This window comes from Myotis daubentonii, chromosome 3 (assembly GCF_963259705.1).
Source record: "Myotis daubentonii chromosome 3, mMyoDau2.1, whole genome shotgun sequence".
Taxonomy (NCBI): domain Eukaryota; kingdom Metazoa; phylum Chordata; class Mammalia; order Chiroptera; family Vespertilionidae; genus Myotis; species Myotis daubentonii.
In genome coordinates, this window is record NC_081842.1 from 110,023,480 (window position 1) to 110,048,618 (window position 25,139).

General features: G+C 37.6%; 1 long non-coding RNA gene across 1 annotated transcript in view; it reads right to left on the reverse strand.

The window, feature by feature from the left end:
• The window catches only part of LOC132229355 (uncharacterized), a 446,389-nt gene that overhangs the window by 162,455 nt on the left and 258,795 nt on the right, over window positions 1-25,139 (reverse strand). Inside the window, exon 2 of the long non-coding RNA XR_009451670.1 lies at window positions 24,274-24,386. This is a non-coding gene — a long non-coding RNA (uncharacterized LOC132229355). The remainder of the gene's footprint in view (window positions 1-24,273; window positions 24,387-25,139) is intronic.

A 25,139-nucleotide genomic window follows, 5' to 3' on the forward strand; every position in this document is an offset into this window, starting at 1 on the left:
AATCATGTTCATGAAATACTTTTTAGGTTCTCAATTAATGTATTTTACTCTTTTTTAGCCAATAGACCTAAAATCCCAGAAGGGAAAAGTAGATGAAAAAGTCAGCACCTAGTGAGTTAATGTAAAAGTATGACAGAGAGGCAAGATTTTTATGAATCGGGAAGTACAGACTATAGTAACCTCCTGGATAATCCCTATCCTGCTGAGTGGTGCCCCAGAGGTCTGATACAGTGCCAAAGCCTCTTACACATATTGAGACAAAGCTTATTTCAAGCTGAATTCAGCTCCTCACACTACCTTACTGCTCATTGACAAACTCCAGTTGCACTGCCTCTGTATTTGGGTTTCTTGCTGTTTATATTTATTTGTTCCCAAAGCCACAATAGTGACAAAAACAAATAAATGTTATGCAATGCTTTGTATTGATGCAGATAAAGTGTTCTGCTCCCATTTTTCACTTGTACATAGCTTGTGCAAATAGGTTTTTAATATATTCTGAGATTAATTTTATTTTTAATTTTTTTAAAATATATTTTATTGATTTTTTACAGAGAGGAAGGGAGAGGGATAGAGAGTTAGAAACATCGATGAGAGAAAAACATCGATCAGCTGCCTCCTGCACACTCCCCACTGGGCATGTGTCCGCAACCAAGGTACATGCCCTTGACCGGAATCGAACCTGGGAACTACTGAGCCAAACCGGTCAGGGCGTGAGATTAATTTTATAATTATAAACTAGCTTGGAAACACACATTAACCAATAGGCCATACAGTCACCATTTACATTCCAGAATAATACTATTTTGACCCTTGAGCAAAGATGAGCAACTGTGTATTCAAAAAGAAATTTATTTGACTGGTCCACTTCCTTTGCCTTTTCAGGCCCTGATCAATATTCTGTTTGAATTTTTATTGCAATCTTTTCAACCTTTGGCAAGGGATTGTGCTGACTTTTCAGATTTAAATGTTTGCAACAAACTTTTAAGCTATTCTTTTAAATTGGACTAAATAGGATGTAGGGGATTTCAGGAAGGTATTTTTATTTTTAAGTCAATTCCATTCAGTCTTCATAAAAATAGGATTATGCTCATGTGGCTGCATAAATACATAGCTGTAGAAGTGTTTTTAGTTTCTCTAGTACAAGAATATCACCAAAAACCTCTAATGCAAGCTGACAGAGGTAATGGAGTACCTTTTTAATATAAAGAAAACAAATAAAGATTAACCTTAATTATATGTAAAATTCAAAACTGAAAAAATAGACGAAGCTTTTTATTATTTAAGGCTAACATAAGCACTAAGAATAATTGGATTGTGATTGTATTTCATATTTTAAGACTCTGTACTCACAAATATCCTCAGTAAGATGTAGGTTCCTTTAGTGCTTATCTTTCTACCTAGGCTATAACTACATAGATTATTTAAAACTGGATATTAATTAAATATTAATTAAACAGAAGATACTATGTAAAAGTTATTCCCTGAGTCCATGATGGACATAAGCTTTGAGAATCTAATTGGTTATCAGGATGTACTTGCCTTATTTTCTTTTTCAGTTATTTCTTCTTTATTTTATTTAGACCATTACTCAGATCCTGTATAAAATAATATGTTTTAAAATTTACCATGTTCCTTTCCAGAAGTAAATGTTCAATCCTAGAGATTCATGAAAAAATACACATAAATAATAATAAAATAGTAATCTTGTATTGCTCATTTTAGCCTTTATTGTTCTAGAAAACCACAAGTTTATTTTCAGACACTCTCTTTACCAGCCTGTCATGGACAGCTCATAGTCTATAACAGATACCCAAATACCAATATGAAGGATAGAGACTATTGAGAGACAGAAAAATAGGTGAGAATTATAGCACAAAAGAATTTAAAAATATAAACAGGAAGGGTATTGTATGGCATTTCATTTCACTTGGTTTATATCTTTAACATATTTGGCAATTACTCAATTTATTTAAATAACTAATGTTTGTTAATTCCAGAAATATTACACCAACCACGAAATATTTTAAGCCACTGTTTTAGTAATTTCTTTCTTAAACATTTTCAGATGAAAAGTGAATGTTTCACTAATATTATTTTAAATGGAAATAACAGTCAGGACAGAAGGGTTAAAAATAAATCAGTTAAGCAGAGATTAGAAAGTGATTCAATACTTCCAGAGAGAGACTGAAAAATGATAGAAACCCAGTTAAAGCATTATTATTTTCTTAGAACTTATTTGCAGTTTTATTTTATTGTATTCACATGAACATATATAGTAAAATGTCCTTCCATTTTTTCATACCCATGTTTTCATAGGCCAGAGAGGAAAACTTCAGGAAAGCAGTAGACCAATGGTTCTCAACAGGTGGATTTTTGCCTCCAGAAGACATTCAGAGACACTTTTGTTTATCACAAGCAAGGAAGAAGGATCTAACTAGTGGGTAGGGGCCAAGGATGCTGCTCAACATCCTATAGGTCAGAGGACAATCTTGGAAAACAAAGAATGATCTGGCCCAAAATGTCAATGGTGTCAAAGTTGGAAGACTGAAACAATACAAACAAAAATAAAAAGAAAACAAAAAAGTATTCTCAATTGAGATTTTCTTTCATATTGTTTACCTCCTTACTGGAGGAGGATAGATAAAAGCCACAATAAAATAACCATCATTATTACCATCATGATTTCATTGATGCCTCCCATTTTTCCTCTAAAATAATACTTCAAAGTTCCAAAGATGTCCTTGTGGATATCAACTTTTGAAGTGTTGGCATTTCCTCTTGGTATATAAATCATAGATGCTAGTCTGGCCTAGTTCTCAATCCTCAGGATCAGACATTTATAAAAGCAATATCAGCATGGATCAATCCAGTTAGGAAAATTTGCACTTTTAAAATGGGAGAGGAAAGCAGAGAATAAAAGAACCACAGTCTCTATACCTAGAAATTGCCTAGAAAGCTAGGTTTACAAAGATGTCCCCAAATGAAGTGAATAATGAAGGTGGGAATGTTGAACTTTCTAAACTCATTTGCCATCCTGGGGTTTAGATAAAATTTGTTTCTCTTTATTTAAAAATGAAAACACAATAATCTCTAGTCCAGCACTGCCCAAAACATATTTCTAGCTCCTCAAGAAAAGGATTAGATGGTCAAATAATATTAGCCAACATAGCAAACTTTCTACTGTCATCCTTAGAAATTCTCAATACACACTATGTAGCAAAAATTTGAGAAATGCTACAATAAAAGTCTTATTTTAGAGTTTTGATTAACCTATTTTTTCTCAAATTTTACCAGAGGAATTGCTTGTAGTTAGTTTTGCTATCCTCATTGCACCTGTTAATGTAGAATTAAAACATGACGTTCACCCCATCTTAAAGAGCATATGAACTTATAACCAACTGGACTACCTGGAGATAACCAAGGATGGAAAGTGGAGACCACATAGAAACTGGTAGGAAGGGCAGAGGTGCAAAAGGGCTGGATGAGCTTCCACAGATAGCAGTTGAAGTTCCAGAGGGATATCTCAGCTGTGGGGGGTTGACACTGAGAACACTTGGGTCTAAACCCCAAGCTGGACACCCCATCAGAGAGCACCAGAACTGAGAAAGGTGCCCATATAACAGCTGGCTGTGAAAAGTAGCAGGTTTGCTGTCTGCCAGGGGAAAATGGCAAGAAATAGAGGCACCCTCTTAAAGGCCAATACACAAAATTCTGTTCCTGCAGAGGGATGACAGAGTGAACTGGAGCCATGTGAGCAGAAGCTAGGGTTTTGGGCTCTGGGGTTAGAGCTCAGAAGGCAGAAAACCCAGTTGCCTGTGCTGAGTCATTTCCTCATGCAAAGAAGGACATCATTCTCAGGCAGACATTTGCTATCCAGGCACTTTTGCCTGGGGGAAGACAGTTGACACACCCTATTGGAAAATACCTTGCCTCACCCTGTGGAGTTTCTGAAGCCCATTAAGAGACTGAGAATAAAAATTAGCCTCCAGGCAAAAGCAAATGCCCCACCCTGTTGGAAAAAACTCTCCTCACTCCTGTAGATAATTGCCTGAGGGCTACTCAAGATAGAATCCTGTCAGTCTACAGGCTGAAGAGGTCCATGAAAGCTTTGAATCTTTCCTGGATCTAATTAGTCAGAAACAGCATTTGACAATTTCCTGCACTAGATATTGAGAGGCGTAGTAGATCTACTTAATACATAGTCACAAACAAAAACAGGCAAACCAAATGAGGAGTAAAACATAATAAAACTAAAATGAATGGACAAGAGAATTCTCTAGAAGAAGAGATAAATGAATTAGAGATAAGAAATTTATCTGACATAGAGTTCAGAATAATGATGGTAAAGATGCTCAACACATGAAAAAATATAGTAACTAGGAAAAAAGAACAGTTAGAAATAAAGAATGACATAGAATAAATAAAGAATACATTTGAAGAAATACACAGCAAATTAGGGGAAGCTAAAGATAGAATCAGTGAATTAGAAGACAGTGTAGAAAAATTACTTGATCAGAGACCAAAAGGAAAAAAAAACAATTAAAAAATAGGAGGACTGCTTGTGGGAGCTGTGAGACAACATGAAACATAACAATATGCACATAGTATGTGTTCCAGAAGAGAGAGAAAGGTAGAGAGAGATAGAAAACATTTTTAAAGAAATAATGACAGAAAACTTCCCTAACCTGGTGAAGGAAAAAAGTAACACAAGTTTAGAAGGCACAGATAGTCCCAAGCAAGAAGAACCCAAACAGGCCCACATCCAGACACATCATAATTAAAATGCCAAAATTAAAAGCAAAGAGAGAATATTAAAGGCAGCAAGAGAAAGGCAAACTATTACCTAAAAAGGAGCTCTCATAAGGCTGACACTTGATTTCTCATCAGAAACTCTGCAGGCCAGAAGGCAATGGCATGAAGTACTCAAGATAATGGAAAGCAAGGATCTGAAATCAAGACTATTATACCCATCAAGGCAATCATTTAAAATAAAGGTGAAATAAAGAGTTTCCCAGACAAAAAAAAAAAAAAAGCAGGGAGGGCGGGGGGCTAATGGAGTTTATAACCAACAAGCCAGCATTGCAAGAAATGCTAAAGGGAATGCTGCAATGAGAAGAAAAAATCGAGAAAGAAACCTAGGCATACAAAATTAAAATGGTAAAAAAGTAGCTACCAATAATAACCTTAAATGTAATTGGATTAAATTCTCCAATCAAAAGACAAAGGGTAGCTGAATGAATACAAATATGTGGCACACAACTACATGCTGTCTACAAGAGCCCCACCTCAGAACAAAAACACACACAGGATGAGAGTGAAGAGATGGAATATTTTTTTCCATGCAAATGAAAAAACAAAACAAAACAAAACCTGGGGTAGCAATAATCATATATGACAAAATAGACTTCAAAAAGAAGGCCATCACAAGAGACAACAAAGGTCACTACATAATACTAAAGGAATCTATCCAACAAGAGGATATAACCCTGGTAAATATATATGCACACAATATAGGAGCACCTAAATCCTATATAATAAAAGGCTAATGTGCAAATAGACTGAATGTTGCAACAACCAAACAACAGGTTGCTATGACATGCACTGACAACTAGGGGGTGTGAGTAGAACATGGCAGGAAGGTGGAGCAGGTGAGTGGAGGTGCAAGACCAAGGCGGGGAACCAGTCACTATCATCAGGACGAGCCTCTGGTGGTTACTGAAAATTCTTTGCTCCCGCATGCCACAGTCCCACCCAGTGCTCGCACCTGCTGCCTGCTCTGGCCCTACTCGCACCTGCTGCCATTGTCCAGCACCAGCCCCAACTGCTTGGCATCATCAATGGGTGCAAGAAGCAGCTGCTGGCCCCAATCACCCCTCAGGGCTTCTCTACCTCCCCCTGTTCCAGAGGGGTGATTGGGGCAGCAGCTGCTGCTCACACTCCCTGTTGTTGCTGGCCCCAATCACTCTGTGCCATCAGCGGTGTGAGTGGGGCAGCGCCAGCCAGCAGATAGGGGACTAGGGGCTGTAGTGGGAGGAGCCAAGCAGGGGCGCAGAGGATGGGATGAGACCTGCCCCTGGGCCCACCTTTTCAAAATGCAAAAATTGGTGCACTGAGCCCCTAGTATATATATTAAAAAAAAACTTCTAGAAGACTTTAATGTAGAAATTGACAATACATTGATAATGGGGGACTTTAACACCCTGCTAACTTCACTGGATAGATCTCCCAGACAAAAAATTAACAAGGAAACAGTGACTCTAAAAGACACACTGGATCAGGTGCATTTATTTGACATTTATAGAACATTTCACCCCAAAGGTACAGAATATACATTCTTCTCAAGTGCACATGGATCATTCACAAACATAGACCACATGTTAAAACACAAAACAAATTTCCACAAGTTCAAGTAGATTGAAATCATATTAAGAGTTTCTCAGATTTCAGTGGAATAAAATTAGAAATCATCTACAGTAAGAACACCCAAAACATTCAAATGCCTAGAGACTAAATATCATGTTACTAAACAATGAATGGGTTAGCAATGAGATCAAGAAATAAATTAAAAAAAAAAAAAACTCCCTGGGAACAAACAAAAATGAGCACACACAACCCAAAATTTCTGGAACACTGCAAAAACAGTCCTGATAGCGAAGATCATAGCAATACAGGCCTAACTCAAAAACAAACAAACAAACAAACAAACAAAAAAACAAAACAAAACAAGAAAAATCAATAAACCATTTAATCGTACAACTTAAAGAAATAGAAAGAGAACAACAAGAAAAGCCCAGAGTGAGTAGAAGGAAGGAAATAATAAACATTAGAGCAGAAACAAATGACATAGAGACTAAAAACATAATACCAAAAAAATCAATGAAACCAAGAGCTGGTTCTTTGAAAGGATAAACAAGATAGATGAACAGTTAGCCAGACTCATCAAGAAACAGAGAGAGAGGACCTCAATAAATAAAATCAGAAAAGAAAGCAGAGAGGTAACCACTGACACTACAGAAATACAAAGGATTGGAAGAAAATACTATGAATAACCATATACCAACAAACTGAACAACTATATGACAACAATGTGGAAATGGACAAATTCTTTAAAAAATACAATCTCCCAAAACTGAATCAGGAAAAATCAAAAAACCTAACTAGGCCAATAACAACTTATGAAATTGAACCAGTTATCAAGAAACTGCCAGGAAACAAAGCCCGGGTCTGGACAGCTACACAAAGAAGTTTTACCAAACATTCAAAAAAGAACTATCACCTATCCTCCTCAAACTATTCCAAAAATTTGGGGAAAAAAAGAACACTTACAAGTTTTTTTATGAGGCCAGCATTATCCTAATTCCAAAACCAGAATAAGACATTACAAAGAGAGAGAGAATTACAGGCCAGTCTTCCTGTTGAACATAGGTGCTAAAATCCTCAACAAAATATTAACAAATCAGATCCAGCAATACATTCATCCACTATGACCAAGTGGGATTTATTTCAGAGATGCAAAGCTGGTACAACATCTGCAAATCAATAATTGGGATAAAGTACATTAACAGATGGCAATACAAAAATCACTTGATCATAGCAATAGATGCAGAAAAAGCATTTGCTAAAATCCAACATCCATTTATGGTAAAAACTCTCAGCAAAGTGGGAAAAGAGGGATCATATCTCAACATGATAAACACCATATATGACAAATTTACAGTGAACATCATACTCAATGGGCAAATACTGAAACCATTTCCCCTAAGAACAGGAACAAAACAGGGATGTCTGCTTTCACCACTCTTACTTAACATAGTACTGGAAGTCCTAGCCACAGCTATCAGACAAGAAGATGAAATAAAAGGCATCCAAATTGAAAAGGAGGAAGTAAAACTCTCATTATTTACAGATGACATGGTTTTGTACAAAAATGAATTTGGCAATGTAGCAGGATACAAAATGAACACCCAAAAATTGATGGCTTTTTTTATGCACCAATAATGAATTCTCAGAAAGAGAAACTAAACAAATAATTTTATTTACCAGAGCAGCAAAAAAAAATTAAGATACTTTGGAATAAACTTAACCAAGGAGGTAAAATCCTATACTCAGAAAATTAAAGGACATTCAAAAAAAGAGATGGAAGACGATATAAACAAGGGGAAGAAGATACCATGTTCATGGATTGGTAGAATCAACATCATTAAAATATCCATACTACCCAAAGCAATCTACCAATTCAATGCAATCCCTATTAAAATACCAACAGCATATTTCACAGATCTAGAACATATATTTCAAAAATTTATTTGAAATAAAAAAGACCCCAATAGCTGTAGCAATCTTGATTTTAAAAATTTAAGTTGGAGGAATCACAATACCAAATTTCAAGTTATACTACAAAGCCACTACACAAAACAGGCACAAGAACAAGCATATAGATCAGTGGAACGAACACAGAACCCAGAAATCGACCCAAGCCATTATGCTCAATTAATATTTGACAAAAGAGGCAAGAGCATATAATGAATCAAGTGAGTATCTTCAATAAATGGTTTTGGGTAAATTGGACAGATACATTCAAAAAGAATGAAATGAGACCACCAACTTACACCATACACAAGAATAAACTGAAAATAGATAAAAGACTTAAATATAAGTTGGGATACCATAAAAATCCTAGAACAAACTATAGGCAGCAAAATATCAGACATCTCTTCAATATGTTTAAGGATACATCTCCTATGGCAAAGGAAACTAAGGATAAAATAAACAAATGGGACTACATCAAAATCAAAAGCTTCTGTTCAGCAAAAGAAACCATCAAAAAAATGAACCATCTCCCACTGTATGGGAGAACATATTTACAATGCTATATCTGATAAAGGGATAATATACAAAATATAAACAGAAGAAAGATAAATAATCCAATTAAAAATGAGCAAAGGACCTAAATAGACACTTCCCCAAAGTGGTCATACAGATGACCAAGAGACATATGAAAAAAATGCTTAAAGTCACTGATTATCAGAGAGATGCAAATTAAACTGACAATGAGCTATCACCTCACACCTGTTGGAATGGCTACCATCAACAAATCAACAAATGACAAGTGCTGGTAAGGATGTAGAGAGAAGGGAATCCTAGTACACTGTTGGTAGGAATGCAGCCTGGTGCAGCCATCATGGGAAACAGTATGGAGTTTCCTCAAAAAATTAAATATGGAACTGCCATTTGACTCAGTGATCCCACTTCTAGGAATATATTCTAAGAAACCCAAAACACCAATCAAAAAGAATGTATGCATCCCTATGTTCATAGCAGCACAATTTATAATAGCTAATATCTGGAAACCATTCAAGTGTCCATCAGTAGATGAGCGGATGAAAAAGCTGTGGTATATTTATACCATGGAATACTATGTATCAGTAAAAAAGAAGAATCTCTTACCCTTTGAGACAACCTGGAGGGACCTGAAGAGTATGATGCTAAGTGTAATAAGTCTGTCAGAGAAAGACAAGTATCCCATGATCTCACTCATATGAGGAGTCTAAGTAACATAAACTGATGACTGTAGTGGATACAGAGACGTGGAAGCATGGAACAGAGTTAGGAATCTGGAAGGAAGGTTGGGGGAGGGTGGGTAAGTGGGAGGTAATCACCAAAGAACTTGTATGCAAATATGCAAAACCCATGGACACGGACAATAGGGCAGTGAAGGCCTGGGGCAGGCAATGGAGTTGGACTAACGGGGGTCAATGTGGGGGAAAAGGGGACATATGTAATACTTTCAACAATAATGATTTATAAAAATTCACAAATAAAAAATGTTAAAAAAGAGCATATGAGCTTATGCATATGAGCTTTATATTATAAAACACAATATTTTATTTAAGATAATGAAGAATATCTCTGAATGTTCAAAAGCCATCTAGCTAATGTGGCATGCACTAATTACTAAAGATGTTAAAGAAATTAAACTCTATCAGGTAATTCAAAGCACCCTCTAATTAAAAACAGTATTTTCGGGGGGGGGGGGGACAAAATGGTGGCCAAATAGGTGGACGGGTTTGGCACCTTCTCACAGAGCAGATAGAAAACACAGTTTAATTGAATAATTTCCACCCAGAATTGGCAAATTAAACACAGCTGAAGAGAAATCTGTAGACAGAAAGGTCAGAGCTAGCCGAGAAACCTGTGGGATCTGGAATCTGGACTGAAAGAAGAAACGCACACAGCCTAGACCAGTGGTTGGAAAACTGCGGCTCGGCAAACTGCGGCTCGGCAAACCTCACAAGCCACATGCAGCTCTTTAGCCCCTTGAGTGTGGCTCTTCCACAAAATACCGACTTCTGCACATGGGCCACTAAGTTTTAATCACACTGTATGTGCACGCCCACACGTGGTATTTCCCCCCATATTTGGAAGGCTGTGCCCAGAAAGGCAGCCTGAAGTTCTGCATTGGCCACGCATTGCTGGGGTGAGAGAAACATGCAGTGATACAGCTGCTCTGTCTTTATAATCTCCTTGCTTTTACTCTTTAAACCCAGGATCTTTCAATTACAAACATTCACTGTGGTTGCGGTGTAGGGGAAGGTGACTTTGTGGAAGATGGGGAACAAAATAGGGATGAGGCAATCAGGAGGTCAGCCCTGGAACAGTCCGATCCCTCCAATCCTGAGCAGACTTTTTTGTCCTAAAGACTAGGCCCCTCTTAGCAGCACAGCTGGAGCCAGCCTTAAGCTTGGCAGGGAAACAAAGATTCCAAATACTCCCAGGGAGCCTTTGGAGACTGGGTTGAGGGGCCATTTGGTCCCAGAAACTAATACAGAAACACCAGCAGCTGGAGTCTGTGTCAGAAATAGACACATGTGTAAATACTACTGAAAGCAGGAAGACAAAGCAGGCAGAGTGGTTCTGCCTGGCTGACACCAAAGCTGTGGCATCTGACACAGAGGAGCGATGGGACACTGGGAATTTCAACACAGTGCTGACTATCTAGCAGGAAGCTGAGACGTGGCAGCTAGAACAGTGGAGAGGGGTCTTAGACCAACCACCATGGGACATTAAATACTCAGCTGAAGTGAACAAACTTCACTACTTCATTTTTTCTTAATCTTTTAATTAAGGAACTAAATTGTTTTTCTTTTCTTTATTTTATTTTTATTACTTATCATTATTATTGTTTTTTTTAACCTTTTTGTTATTATTCTTGTTTTTATTTGTTTTTGTTTTTTTGAATTAGTGTTCTACATTCTATTTTTATTTTATTTTATTTTTATCATTACTTTACTCTGTCTCATTTTTTTCCTTTATGCCAACCCTTTCTTCCTTACTTCTCCCTTTTTTCATCCTGTTTCTCTTCTGCGGTTCCTGCTTTAGTTTTTCTCTCTTATTTCCTTTCACTCTTTGCAAAAAATTGATCTTATTTATCTGCTTAATTGACACATTACTATTATAGTAGTCTCTACTGCCCTACTCATAAATCTAATTTCCTTTCCTCTGCTCCAAGTACATGCACCCTTCTCTTTTTTCTTTCTTCACTTGCCAATTTTTTCCTTGTTGTTGCTTCTTTGATAGCTTGTTAGTTTTTTTTGTTGTTGTTTTTATTTTATGCTTTTGTTTTTGCTCTCCTTGCTTGTTCTCTTCTTCTAATAGCTTAATTAGTTTAACTCACCAAACTCAGGCCTATCTGCTGCCTATTCTATTCTTCTTTTCCAAAAGTAGATGAAGATACAGATAGATAGAGGAAAGGGGGAAATTATATATATAAAATAATTTTTAATTTTTACATTTTATTATTTTTATTTTTTTAATTGAATATTTTGTTTTTAACTTTTCTTCTTATACACTCATTCTTTTTCTACCTCCTCTATACTGAATCATGGCCATTCCCCCATTCATTCAATTCCTTTACCTTACCTTCTGGGGGGAAAAAAGCTCTGCCTCATCAGACTCAGCTCCCCTCCTTTTTTTCTGGGGGTTTGTTGTTTGCGTTTTTTTGGTTTAGTTGTTGGTTTTGTGGAATTTGCTCCCCATACACATATCTTTTTTCTCTTTATTTCTTTCCTCTTCTTTTCCTTTTCTCTCTTACCGTTTTTCTCTTCCTCAATATCATTTTTGCACTCTTTTCTCTCTCCTAAGCCTCTTTTCTCTGGTGGCCACCTTTATTTGGGGTTATTGGTGGCATGAATACATTCATGTTTTGTTCCCTCTGTGTCATGTCTTGTTGAGTTGTTTTTTGTAGCTTTTGGTCAACATGGTAGACAGTGAGCCACATAACTAGACACCCTAAGAGGCATTAAAATGGGGAGACAAAGAAACAGCCCCCATATGAAAGAAAAGGAGGAATCACAGAAAAAGAAAGTAAACAAAATGGAGACAAGCAATTTGTCAGAGAAAGAATTCAGAGCAATAGTCATAAGGATGCTGAAAAGGATGGAAGACAAATTCAATAACATGTGTAAGAATTAAGAGTAAGTGAAGAAGAACCAAAAAAAAAAAAATGAAGCATGTCATAGCTGTAATAAGAAACACAATAGAAAGCATCAAGAGTAGGCTAGAAGAAGCTGAGGACCATATAAATGAACTAGAAGATAAGGTAGGAAAAAATACCCAAGTAGAACAACAACTGGGGGAAAAAAAAACTTAAAAAACAGAAGCAGAGCCTAAGGGAGCTTTGGGACAAAACAAAACACAACAACATCCACATAATAAGGGTGCAAGAAGGAGAGGAAACTAAGAATAGAAAACCTGTTTGAAGAAATAACAACAGAAAACATCCCTGACATTGCGAAGAAAAAACTCACACAAGTCCAAGAGGCTCACAGAGTTCCAAACAACATGAACCCAAAAATACCAACAACAAAACACATCATAATTACTTTGGAAAACACCAAAAATAAAGGAAGAATCTTAAAGGTTGCCAGAGAGAGACCGAAAGTTATCTATAAGGGATCTCCCATTAGACTATCAACTGATTTCTCAACAGAACCACAAGATGCCAGAAGGTAGGGAAGTGACATATACAAAGTGATTCAAAGCAAGGGTCTGAATTCAAGAATACTATACCCAGCAAGGCTATCATTCAAAATTGAAGGTGTAATCAGGAGCTTCATAGAGAAAAAAAAGGGGTAAGACATTTTTTATCACCAAATCAGCAATGCAAGAAATGCTGAAGGGACTGTTGTAAAGAGAAGAAATAGGAAGAGAAGAATAAACACAGGTGTAAAGAATAAAAATAATGACAAACAAGTACCTATCAATAATAACCTTAAATGTAAATGGATTAAATGCCCCAATCAAAAGACATAGGGTAGCTAAATGTATAAGGAAATATGACCCATTTTTCTGTTGTCTACAAGAGACCCACCTCAGAACAAAGGGATCATACAGACTGATGGTGAAGGGATGGAAAAAGGTTTTTGTAGGTGAATGAAAATTTAAAAAAAAAAAGCCTGGGTAGCAACATTTAAATCTGAAAAATTAGATCTCAAAGTGAAGGCCATAACAAGAGATAAGGAAGGCCACTTCATAATACTAAAGGGAGCAATTCAACAAGAGGATATAACTATGTTAAACATATATGCACCCAATTCAGGAGCACCCAAATACATAAAAAAAATATTCTGGAAGATAGCAAGGGAGATATTGACAACAATACAGTCATAGTAGGGGAATTTAATACCCCATTGACACCACTGGATAAAACCTTGAACCAAAAAATCAGCAAAGAAACAACAATCCTAAATGACTCACTAGATCAGATGGACTTAATTGACATCTTCAGAACATTTACCCCAAAGCTACAGAATATGCATTCTTCTCAAGTGCACACAGGACATTTTTAAAAATAGACTACATATTGGGATACACGTTAAGTTTCTAAAAATTCAAGAAGATAAAAATTATATCAAGCATCTTCTCAGATCACAATGACCTAAAATTAGAAATCAACTACAATAAAAACAATGAAAAAAATTCAAACACTTGGAGGCTAAGTAGTATGCTATTAAACAATGATTGGGTTACCAAAGAGATCAAAGAAGGAATAAAAAGCATCATGGCAACAAATGACAATGAAAACACAACAATCCAAAATCTATGGGACACAGTGAAAGCAGTCTTGAGAGGGAAGTTCATAGCTTTATATGCCTACCTCAAAAAACAAGAAAATATGTTAATTAAATTATCTAACCATGCAACTCAAAGAATGAGAAAGAGTGCAACAAGAAGAGCCAAGAGTAATCAGAAGGAAGGAAATAATAAAGATCAGAGCAGAAACACACTACATAGAAACCAAAAACAAACAAAACAAAAATAAACAAACAAAAAAATAAAAAAAGATCTATGAAACCAAGAGCTGGTTCTTTGAAAGGATAAACTAGATTGATGAACCTCTAGCCAGGCAAACCAAGAAGCAAAGAGAAAGGCCCCAAATAAACAAAATCTGAAATGAAGGAGGTGAAGTAACAACTGATCCCACAAAAATACAAAGGATAATGAAAAAATACTATGAACAACTTTATTCCAACAAACTGGACAATCCACAGGAAATGGACATATTCTTAGAAAAATACAAGCTTACAAAACTCAATCAGGAAGAATAAAAAAATCTTAATTGCCCAATAACCACCAAAGAAATTGAAGCAGTAATCAAAAATCTTCCAGCAGGTAAAAGATGGCAACTGGCAAGAAGGTAGGGAGGGAGAGTGTGCGAGAGAGTGAGGGAGAGCGATAGAGGAGTGTGTGGACATGTGGTGTGTCTGTTTGTGTGTGTGTGTGTGTGTGTGTGTGTGTGTGTGTGAGCTATGGAGAGTTAGATACTGCAGGTCTTCCAAGGGGCTGCCAAAATGGGCAGTCTTAGATGGCGAAACTCCCCTGCCACCACGGACACTCTGGGGATGGCTAGCACGGGCACAGAGACCATGCCATCTTGAAAAACAGAAATGCTTGAGACTAGGATCCTAGCCTCACCATCACCCAATCTGATCTCAGATGCAAACCGAGACCCTACAGCAGGGGTGGGCAAACCTTTTGACTCAAGGGCCACAATGGGTTCTTAAACTGGACCGGAGGGCCGGAACAAAAGCATGGATGGAGTGTTTGTGTGAACTAATATAAATTCAAAGTAAACATCATTACATAAAAGGGTACGGTCTTTTGGGTTTTTTTTTAGTTTTATTCATTTCAAATGGGCCGGATGCGGCCCGCAGGCTGTAGTTTGCCCACGGGTGCCCTACAGCCACTGGGAATGAAGACCTGCAATCACAGCTGTAGATATACAGACACCAAGAATCCAGACATCCTGGCCAAATATTTCTGAGTCAGAGTCTATCCTCCTCCCCACAGGCTTACTGCAGCCCCATAGGAACTGCTGGTCCTGCCCTGCTCAAGCAGGCCTCCTGCCCACATAGGGAAGCTCCGGCTCTGCTGCCCGAATTTGAGCCTGGGTGCGTGCAGACAAAGGGAATATGCTTTCCACAGAGACCAGACCCCACGCCCAAACAGGGTGGCTCTGGCTCCGCTGCCTGAATTTGAGCCTGGACACTTGGATAGAGGGACTCTGCTTCCCTCAGAGTACACACTCGAGACCAGACCCCATGCCCACTCAGGGCGGTAGTGCCACCTGACTTTGATTCTGGGCAAGCACACACTGAAGTCTTTTTTTCACAGCTAAGGTGTGCACATCCTGCCAACTCAGGGTGGCTGTGCAACCCCATCCCCCAAGTAGACCAGGGACTCTGATTTTATGCATGAGAGGCAGCACTGAGCACCAGTTACTTGACTCTGTTTCTCCTCATGCATGCCTGGGATCCCTTATTCCCATTGCATTCACATGAAGAGCCAGTGACTCCAATTCTCGGTGCAAATACACACAAGGACCCTGATTCTCAGTGTGAGGACACACCAAGTAACAGAGACTCCGATACTCGAAACTCAGTGTTGGCACAGGGGGACTCTGACTCCTGGCATGCACTAGGGAACTCTGCTTATCAGCACACACCAGTGGGGTTTCTTTATCAGTATGGCGCAGGCGGGAATCCTGATTCTAGGTGCATGCACGAGGCTGCACTTAGCGCTGGTGACTCTGATCCTGGGCAAACGTGGCTTCCACCAACCCAAGGCAGCCACAGGTCTTGGTGTCGGAGCTCTTCAGTGACACTCGGGTGGCGCGAAGTTCTCACTGCACACCACTCAGACCCCCGTAACTCAGCATTTGAACCTTCTGGTGATAGTAAAAGTGGGGAGATAATGAAATAATCCCCAGAGGAAAGAAAAAGAAGATTCACCAAGAAAGGGAATAAGTGAAATAGAGGCATGCAACATGACAGAAAAAGAATTCAGAGTAAGGGTCCTAAGTTCATGCACTGGATGAAGAATATCAACAATCTATGCAAAAATCAGGAAAAAATCAAAAGTGATATAGCCACAATAAAAAAGCACCATGGAAGGTTTCAACGGTAGACTAGAAGAAGCAGAGGACCAAATAAGTGAGTTAGAAGATAAGGTAGAGAAATAAGCCCAATATGAACAGCAGCTGGAAAAAAAAATTAAAAAGCAGGAGGAGAGCTTAAGGGAGCTTTAAGACAACACAAAATGAAGTAACATACATATAATAGGGCTGCCAGAAGTACAAAAAGAGAATGAAGGATTAGAAAATCTATTTGAAGAAATAATGACAGAAAACTTCCCTGATATGGGGAAGAAAGAGTTACACAAGTACAGAGAGTACCAAGCAAGATGAATCCCAAAAGACCCACACCAAGACAGGTCATAATTACAATGGCAAATGTTAATGACAAAGAAAGAATCTCAAAGGCTGCAAGAGAGAGACAGAGAGTTACCTAAAAAGGATCCCCCATCAAATTACCAAATGATTTCTCAACAGAAATAATCTAGCTAGAAGGGAATGGAAGGAAGTATACAAAATGATGGAAAGCAAAGAACTGAATCCAAGAATACTCTATCCAGCAAGACTATCAATCAAAATTGAAAGGGAAATCAGGAGCTTTGCAGAAAAAAAAAAAAGGCTAAGGGAATTCATCACTACCAAGCCAGCAATGTAAGAAATGCTTAAGGGAATGTTGTAGAAAGAAGAACTAAAAAGGGAAGAAGGAACACAGGCACAAAAAATAAAATGGCCACAAACAATTATCTATCAATAATAACATTAAACATAAATGGATTAAATGCTCCCATCAAAATACATCAAGTGAATAGATAAGAAAACATGACCCACATATATGCTGTCTACAGATGACCCGCCTCAGAACAAGGGACTCACACAGACTGAAAGTGAAGGGATAGAAAAATATCCACCAGGCAAATGGAAATTTTTTTTTAAAAAGCTGGGATAGCAATACTTATATCTGACAAAATGGACCTCAAAGTGAAGACCATAATAAGAGACAAGAAAGGCCAGTTTATAATTCTAAAAGTAACGATACAACAAGAGGATATAACTAGTAAACATTTATGCACCCAATGCAGGAGCACAAAATTACATTAAAAAACTCTGGGAAGATATCAGGGGAGAGATTGACAGCAACACAATCATAGTAGGAAACTTTAATACCCTGTTAACATCACTGGATAAATCCTCTAGACAAAAAATTAGCAAAGCAACATCAATCTTAAACGACTCACTAGATCAGATGGACTTAATTGACATCTTCAGAACATTTCACCCCAAAGCCACGGAATATACATTCTTCTCAAGCGACCATGGGACATTTTCAAAGATAGACCATATATTGGGACACAGGCAAAGTCTCTCCAAATTCAACAGGATTTAAATCATATCAAGGATCTTCTCAGATCACAGTGGCCTAAAATTAGAAATCAACTACAGTAAAAATAATCACAAAAATTCAAACACCTGGAAGCTGAATAACATACTATTAATCAATGAGTGGGTTACCAAAGAGATCAAAGAAGAAATAAAAAATAACTTAGAAACAAACAATAATGAAAATAATCCAAAATCTTTGTGACACAGTGAAAACAATCCTGAGAGGGAAGTTCATAGCATTACAGGCCTACCTCAAAAAACAAGAAAAACTGGTAATAAAATATCTAACGATGCAATTTGAAGAATTAGAAAGAGAGAATCAAGAAAAGCCCAGTGTGAACAGAAGGAAGAAAATAATAAAGATCAGAGTGGAAATATATGACACAGAGACCCCAAAAAAACAATACAAATGATCAATGAAACCAAGAGCTGGTTCTTTGAAAGGATAAACAAGATTTATGAACCTCTAGCAAGGCTCACTAAGAAGCAAAGAGAGAGGACGCAAATAAACAAAATCAGAAATGGAACAAGTGAAGTAACAACAGACCCCACAGAAATATGAAGAATCATTAAAAAATACTATGAGCAACTCTACTCAAAAAAAAACAAAAAAAAAAACAACTGGTCAACCTAGAAGAAATGGACATATTCCTAGAAAAATACGACCTTCAAAACTCAACCAGGTGGAATAAAAAAATCTGAATAGGCCAAAAACTATGGAGAATATTGAAGCAGTAATAGAAAAAACTAAAAAGGAACAAATGTCCTGGACCAGACAGCTTCACAGGGGAGTTTTATCAAACATTCAAAGAAGAAATAAAATCTATCTTTCTCAGACTATTCCAAAAAATTCATGAGGAAAGAACACTTCAAAGCTCTTTTTACAAAGCCAACATTACCCTAATCCCATAACCACATTAAGACAATACAAAGAAAGAGAATTACAGGCCTATATAACTCCTGAATATAGATGCTAAAATTTTCAACAAAATTCTAGCAAACCGGACCCATCATTACATTAGAAAGATCATACAACATGACTAAGTGGGATTTGTTCCAGGGATGCAAGGATGGTACAATATCCACAAATCAATAAATGTGATACACCACATAAACAAACTGAGAGTTAAAAACCATATAATCATATCCATTAATGCAGAAAAAGCATTTGACAAAATCCAACACCATTTCTTGATAAAAACTCTCATCAAGGTGGGAATGGGATTATACTTCAATATAATAAATGCCATATGTGACAAACCCACAGCCAGCGTCATACTCAATGGGCAAAATTAAAACCATTTCCCCTAAGGACAGGAACAAGACAGGGATGCCCACTCTCACCACTCCTCTTTGACAAAGTACTGGAAGTACTATCCATTGTGATCAGACAAGAAAAAGAAATAAAAGGCATCCAAATTGGGGAAAAAAGAAGAAAAAAATGTCATTTTTCACATATGACATGATATTGTACATAGAATACCCCAAAGACTCCATCAAAAAACTACTAGACTTAATAAATTCATTTGGTAATGTGGCAGGATACAAAATTAATACCCAGAAGTCTATGGCTTTTCTATACACCAAAGTAGAACTTTAAAAAGCTATCCCATTTACCATTGCAACAAAAATATTAAGATACCTAGGAATAAATTTAAACAAGAAGACAAAGGACCTGTACTCAGAAAATTTCAGGATGCTGAAAAAAGGATAGAGAAAGACATGAACAAATGGAAGAATATACCATGTTCATGGATAGATAGAATCAACATCATAAAAATGTCCATACTACCCAAAGCAATCTATAAATTGAATGCAATCCCCATTAAAATACCAATGGAATACTTCAAAGACCAAGAATAAATTCTCCAAAAATTCATCTGGAATAAAAAAGACCCCAAATAGCTTCAGCAATCTTGAGAAAGAAGAACAATACTGGAGGGAGCACAATACCAGACATCAAACTATACTACAAAGCCACTGTTCTCAAAACTGCCTGGTGCTGGCACAAGAATAGATATATAGACCAGTTAAACAGAACAGAGAACCCAGAAATCGACATAAGCCAGTATGCTCAATTAATATTTGACAAAGGAGGCAAGAGGATACAATGGAGACAAGACAGTCTCTTAAATAAATGGTGTTGGGAAAACTGGACAGATAGTTGCAAAAAAATGAAACTGTACCACCAACTTACACCATACACAAAAATAAACTCAAAATGGATAAAGGACTTAAACGTAAGATGGGAAACCATAAAAATCTTAGAAGAAGACATAGGTAGCAAAATAGCAGACATTTGTCATAGCAATATCTTTACTGATACAGCTCCTAGGGCAATGGAAACTAAAGAGAAAATAAACAAATGGGACTACATCAAAATAAAAAGCTTCTGCACAGCAAAAGAAACCATCAACAAACAACAAGAAAACCCACTGCATGGGAGAACATATTTTCAATGTTATCTCCGATAAGGGCTTAATCTCCAACATTTAGAGGGAACTCATACAACTTAACAAAAGGAAGATAAACAATCCAATCAGAAAATGGGCAAAGGACCTAAATAGGCACTTTTCAAAAGAGGATATTCAGAAAGCCATGAGACATATGAAAACATGTTTAAAGTCACTAATAATTCGAGAGATGCAAATCAAAACAACAATGAGGTACCATCTCACATCTGTCAGAATGGCTATCATCAACAAATCAACAAATGACAAGTGCTGGAGAGGATGCAGAGAAAAAGGAACCCTCGTGCACTGCTGGTGGAAATGCGACTCATGGTGCAGCCACTGTGAAAGACAGTATGGTGTTTCTTCAAAAAATTAAAAATGTTCCCTGACTGGTTTGGCTCTGTGGACAGAGCGTTGGCCTGCAGACTGAAGGGTCCCAGGTTGGATTCTGGTCAAGGGCATGTACCTTGGTTGCAGGCACACCCCCATTGGGGGTTGTGCAGGAGGCAGCTGATTGATGTTTCTCTGTCATCAATGTTTCTAGCTCTCTATCCCTCTCCCTTCCTCTCTGTAAAATATCAATAAAATATATTTAAAAAAATTAAAAATGGAACTGCCATTTGACCCAGTAATACCACTTCTAGGAATATATCCTCAAAAAACAGAAACACCAATCAGAAAGGATATGTGCACCCCCATGTTCATAGCAGCACAATTTAAAATAGCTAAGATTTGGAAACAGCCTAAGTGCCCATCAGCAGGTGAGGGAATTAAAACCATGTTACATCTACACAATGGAATACTATGCTGTTATAAAAAAGAAGGAACTTTTACCATTTGCAACAGCATGGATGGAACTGGAGAGCATCATGCTAAGTGAAATAAGCCAGTAGGAGAAAGATAAATATCATGTGATCTCACTCATATGTGGGATATAATGATCAGCATTAACTGAAGGACAAAAATGGATCCAGAGACAAGGCGGCACTGAGCAGACCATCCAACCCCCAGTGAGAAGGCAGGGGAGGGCTGGGGGTTAGAGATCAACCAAAGGACTTGTATGCATGTGTATTAGCATGACTAATGGACACATTTACTGGGGTAGTGAGGGTTTGCCCTCGAGGGTGGGAGTGGCAGGTGGGGGAGGATTTAATTGGGAGGAAAAGGAGACATGTAATACTTTAAAAGATAACAAAAAACTTTAAAAAAAAAAAACAACAACAGTATTTTCAGGCAAAGCCAGATAGACTTTCTAAAGCCACCTACTTTGTGCTCATATGCTATTTTCCAAGGAATATAGAAACCTAAATGACAAAAATTACTTCTTTCAGTTAATATTGCTCTAATTGGAATTACCCCATTACATGTAAATTTTAAATTTTGCATATGCACACACAATGTGTGGTTATTCTTTTCATTGCATTTAAAAAAAATAATCTCATTTCTCTACCATTCTTGTAATCTATATCAAGTATGTGTATTTGGTCTGCTTCTGAGTAAAAACAAAAGTCAGTGGACTAATAATAAAAAACATGTAAAGGTTCTCAGGAACTCTCCCAACTGTTTATACTATATGTATAGCTCCCTTCTAACAAGGGAGCAATAAGCACAATCATCATTTTCATTTGAGAGCCAAGACTCAAATTGATGGCACAATTAACAGTTTTAATAGATTTAAATGAAACAAGCATTTTACACTTAGCAAACTTTTTATACATAATCTTCCTTTTCTCATACCAAAAAAAAATGTAGAAAAACATGATTGTAAGGTAGACATTACTCCTTTTGTTCCCCATGTGAAGAAATGAAAGAAGATAAGTAACTTGTCCAAGATCACAAAGCCAAATATGAATCCCTAGAAAACGTTATCCAGGGCTTTTCTCATAAACAACTGCATCCTTAAGGCCTCTGGAAAACACTTCAGGCTGGCTCCCAGCACTTCCATAGGACAAAACAATCACTAATCTCTGAGCTGCTTGTCCTTTGTGGTGCTGCTTGGCTAAGACATGAGGAGAGACAGTTGAGAATCATAATTATTTGGATGCCTAGAAATAACCAACTGGTAAAAATTACCTGTAAAATAATGTGTTCATTAAATAGAAAAGGTCTTTCTGAATTTCTAGCTGGGGTTTTCTTTCATAAATTAACTTTGCTTAACCTTGTTCTAGTGCTCAGTGGTATTCATAAGTATCATTTCTTTGTAGCAATAACAACAACAACAATAATAATTAAAATAATGAGAAAATGATGAGGAAATGTGTTTCATAAAAAATGTTAAATATTTTCCATTGAAAATTCATCTAGAATTTTATATTAAAACAATATAATAATATTGCCTATTTGTTTTCTGGGAAATGTATCCTACATAATAAATGCCTAATATGCAAATCGACCGAATGGCAGAATGATCAGTTGGTGGGGGGTGGGGGTGGCAAGCGAGTGGCACCAGGCCACCCAAGGTGGGTGCCAGGTGGCAGAAGGAGGGGACAGCAATTGAAGGGTGGCGGTGACCGGTGGCAGCAGTGGGGTGATGGGGAGTGGGACCAGAGCTTCCCCCTGTTGTTCAGTGTGCTCCCATACGGGGAGCGCCGCTCAGCCACAAGCAGGGTTGAGGGTTGGCAAGCACAATGGTGGTGGCAAGAGCCTCTCTTGCCTCTGTAGTAGTGCTAAGTATGTCCAACTGATGGATTAGGCCCGCTCCCCAGGGGAAGCGGGCCTAAGCCATCAGTCAGACATCCCCCAAGTGTTCTCGAACTGTGAGAGGGCACAGGCCAGGCTGAGGGGCCCCCCACCCTGAGTGCATGAATTTTCATGCACCCGGCCTCTAGTATTTATAATTAGTTACGTAGAACTGGCATAGATTTGTCAAAGAACATTTTGTGCAATAGAAAGAAATAACCAGGATTTTTTGTTTGTTTGTTTTAATATTTTGTTTAAGAAACACAAAATGCTGAAGGACTTCTAAAAGATTTTCTTTCACTTACCTTAATCTAATTTCTCACAGAAATGTTATACAAGAACAATATAACATAAATTGGTTTCCTTCTTAAGCCACCTCTTCTTTTATGTAATACTAGTGGTCCAGTGCACAAATTCAACCTGTGGGATTGAGCTGAAACTGGCTCTCCAACATCCCCTGAGGGGTCCTGGATTGTGAACATGCGTAGACCAGGCCAGGAACTCCACCAATGCATTATCAGGGCCAGGGAGGGTCATGGGATGTTGGCCAGTTGGGGAGAGACCACAGGAGAGCTCCAGGGCGTGTGTAGCCCATCTCGCTCAGTCCCGATCTGCCAGACCCAGCAGCAAGCTAACCTACCAGTCGGAGAGTCTGCCCCCTGGTGGTCAGTGCATGTCATAGCGAGCAGTTGAGCAGCCTTAGCATATCATTAGCATATTACACTTTGATTGGTTGAATGGACAACCGGATGACCAGACACTTAGCATATTAGGCTTTTATTATATAGTATGTTGGTGCCCTTAAATATAATATCTAACTATAAAACCAAGGAAATGAGAGGTTTGTGCTTAAAAGTGAACAAAGTAAATTGACTCAAAACACAAAGTTTTCTTTACTCTAGATAAATTGGTTATGAATATTTAAATTCTAGCACCCACTTGCATTTTGAATTCTACTTATTGATGCACTTAGCTCTCTCTCTCATATATATATATATATATATATATATATATATATATATATATATATATGTATTCTTCACAACTGTTGTATAAAGTTTTTCTTATAATTGATAAAATGAGAAAAGCCCCAGTAGTCACTTAGCTATCACCAAATTATCCACTGATGCTTAGACTAATAACAGCAAAAATAACAATACTAATAGATGACCTTTATTTAGTGTTTACTTTGAGCTAGCACTGTGTTAATTTAGTGTAATCCTCACCATACTATGTTATACTAATGCCAGGAAGCACCAAGGAAGGCAGTGACCTTGATATTTCCCTTGTTTTTGTTTCCCCATTGTGCTGTCAGAGAAGATTGGTTTCCAGGGAAATTTTAGAACTTACCAGACTTTCTGGAAGAACTTCAGGGCAGGGATGCCTTGAGATCATGTCATATAAAACCTAGCTCTGAACAGTCATTCCAGCTTAAAGACATCCTAGAGCATCCCAGGTGCTGCCTTATGGAAGAAGGAAACCGTCAGTCACCTGAACATCTGTAACACTCAACAGCTATTTCAAGAACCAGGGCCTTACTCAGTGTATGTTAGGCCCTCTCTTGGAAACAGAAGGTCACCCTGCTGGTTTATAAATTTGAAAGCTCTTAGTCAAGTGAGAGATGTAGCATCATTGCACAAGATGTTCCTGCATAACATCATCCTGTTCTTGAATAACTTAAAAGAAAGTTAAATTAAAAAAAAAATAATAATCTATATTTACTAGATTCATGAACAAAAAAAGTTTACTACAAACTCAAATTATCCTAAATCCATAAACTAGAAACTTTCTGCAATAACCATAATTTTTTCAGTAACTACAGGAAGAAAAGGAAGGCTAAAGAAAAATGAGAAGTGGGAAGGAAGGAAGGAAGGAAGGAAGGAAGGAAGGAAGGAAGGAAGGAAGGAAAGAAGGAAGCAAGGAAGGAAGGAAGGAAAGAAGGAAGGAAGGAAGGAAAGAAGGAAGGAAGGAAGGAAGGAAGGAAGGAAGGAAGGAAGGAAGGAAGGAAGGAAAGAAGGAAGGAAGGAAGGAAGGAAAGAAGGAAGCAAGGAAGGAAGGAAGGAAAGAAGGAAGGAAGGAAGGAAAGAAGGAAGGAAGGAAGGAAGGAAGGAAGGAAGGAAGGAAGGAAGGAAAGAAGGAAGGAAGGAAGGAAGGAAGGAAGGAAGGAAGGAAGGAAGGAAGGAAGGAAGGAAGAAGAGAGAGAGACAGAGATTGAG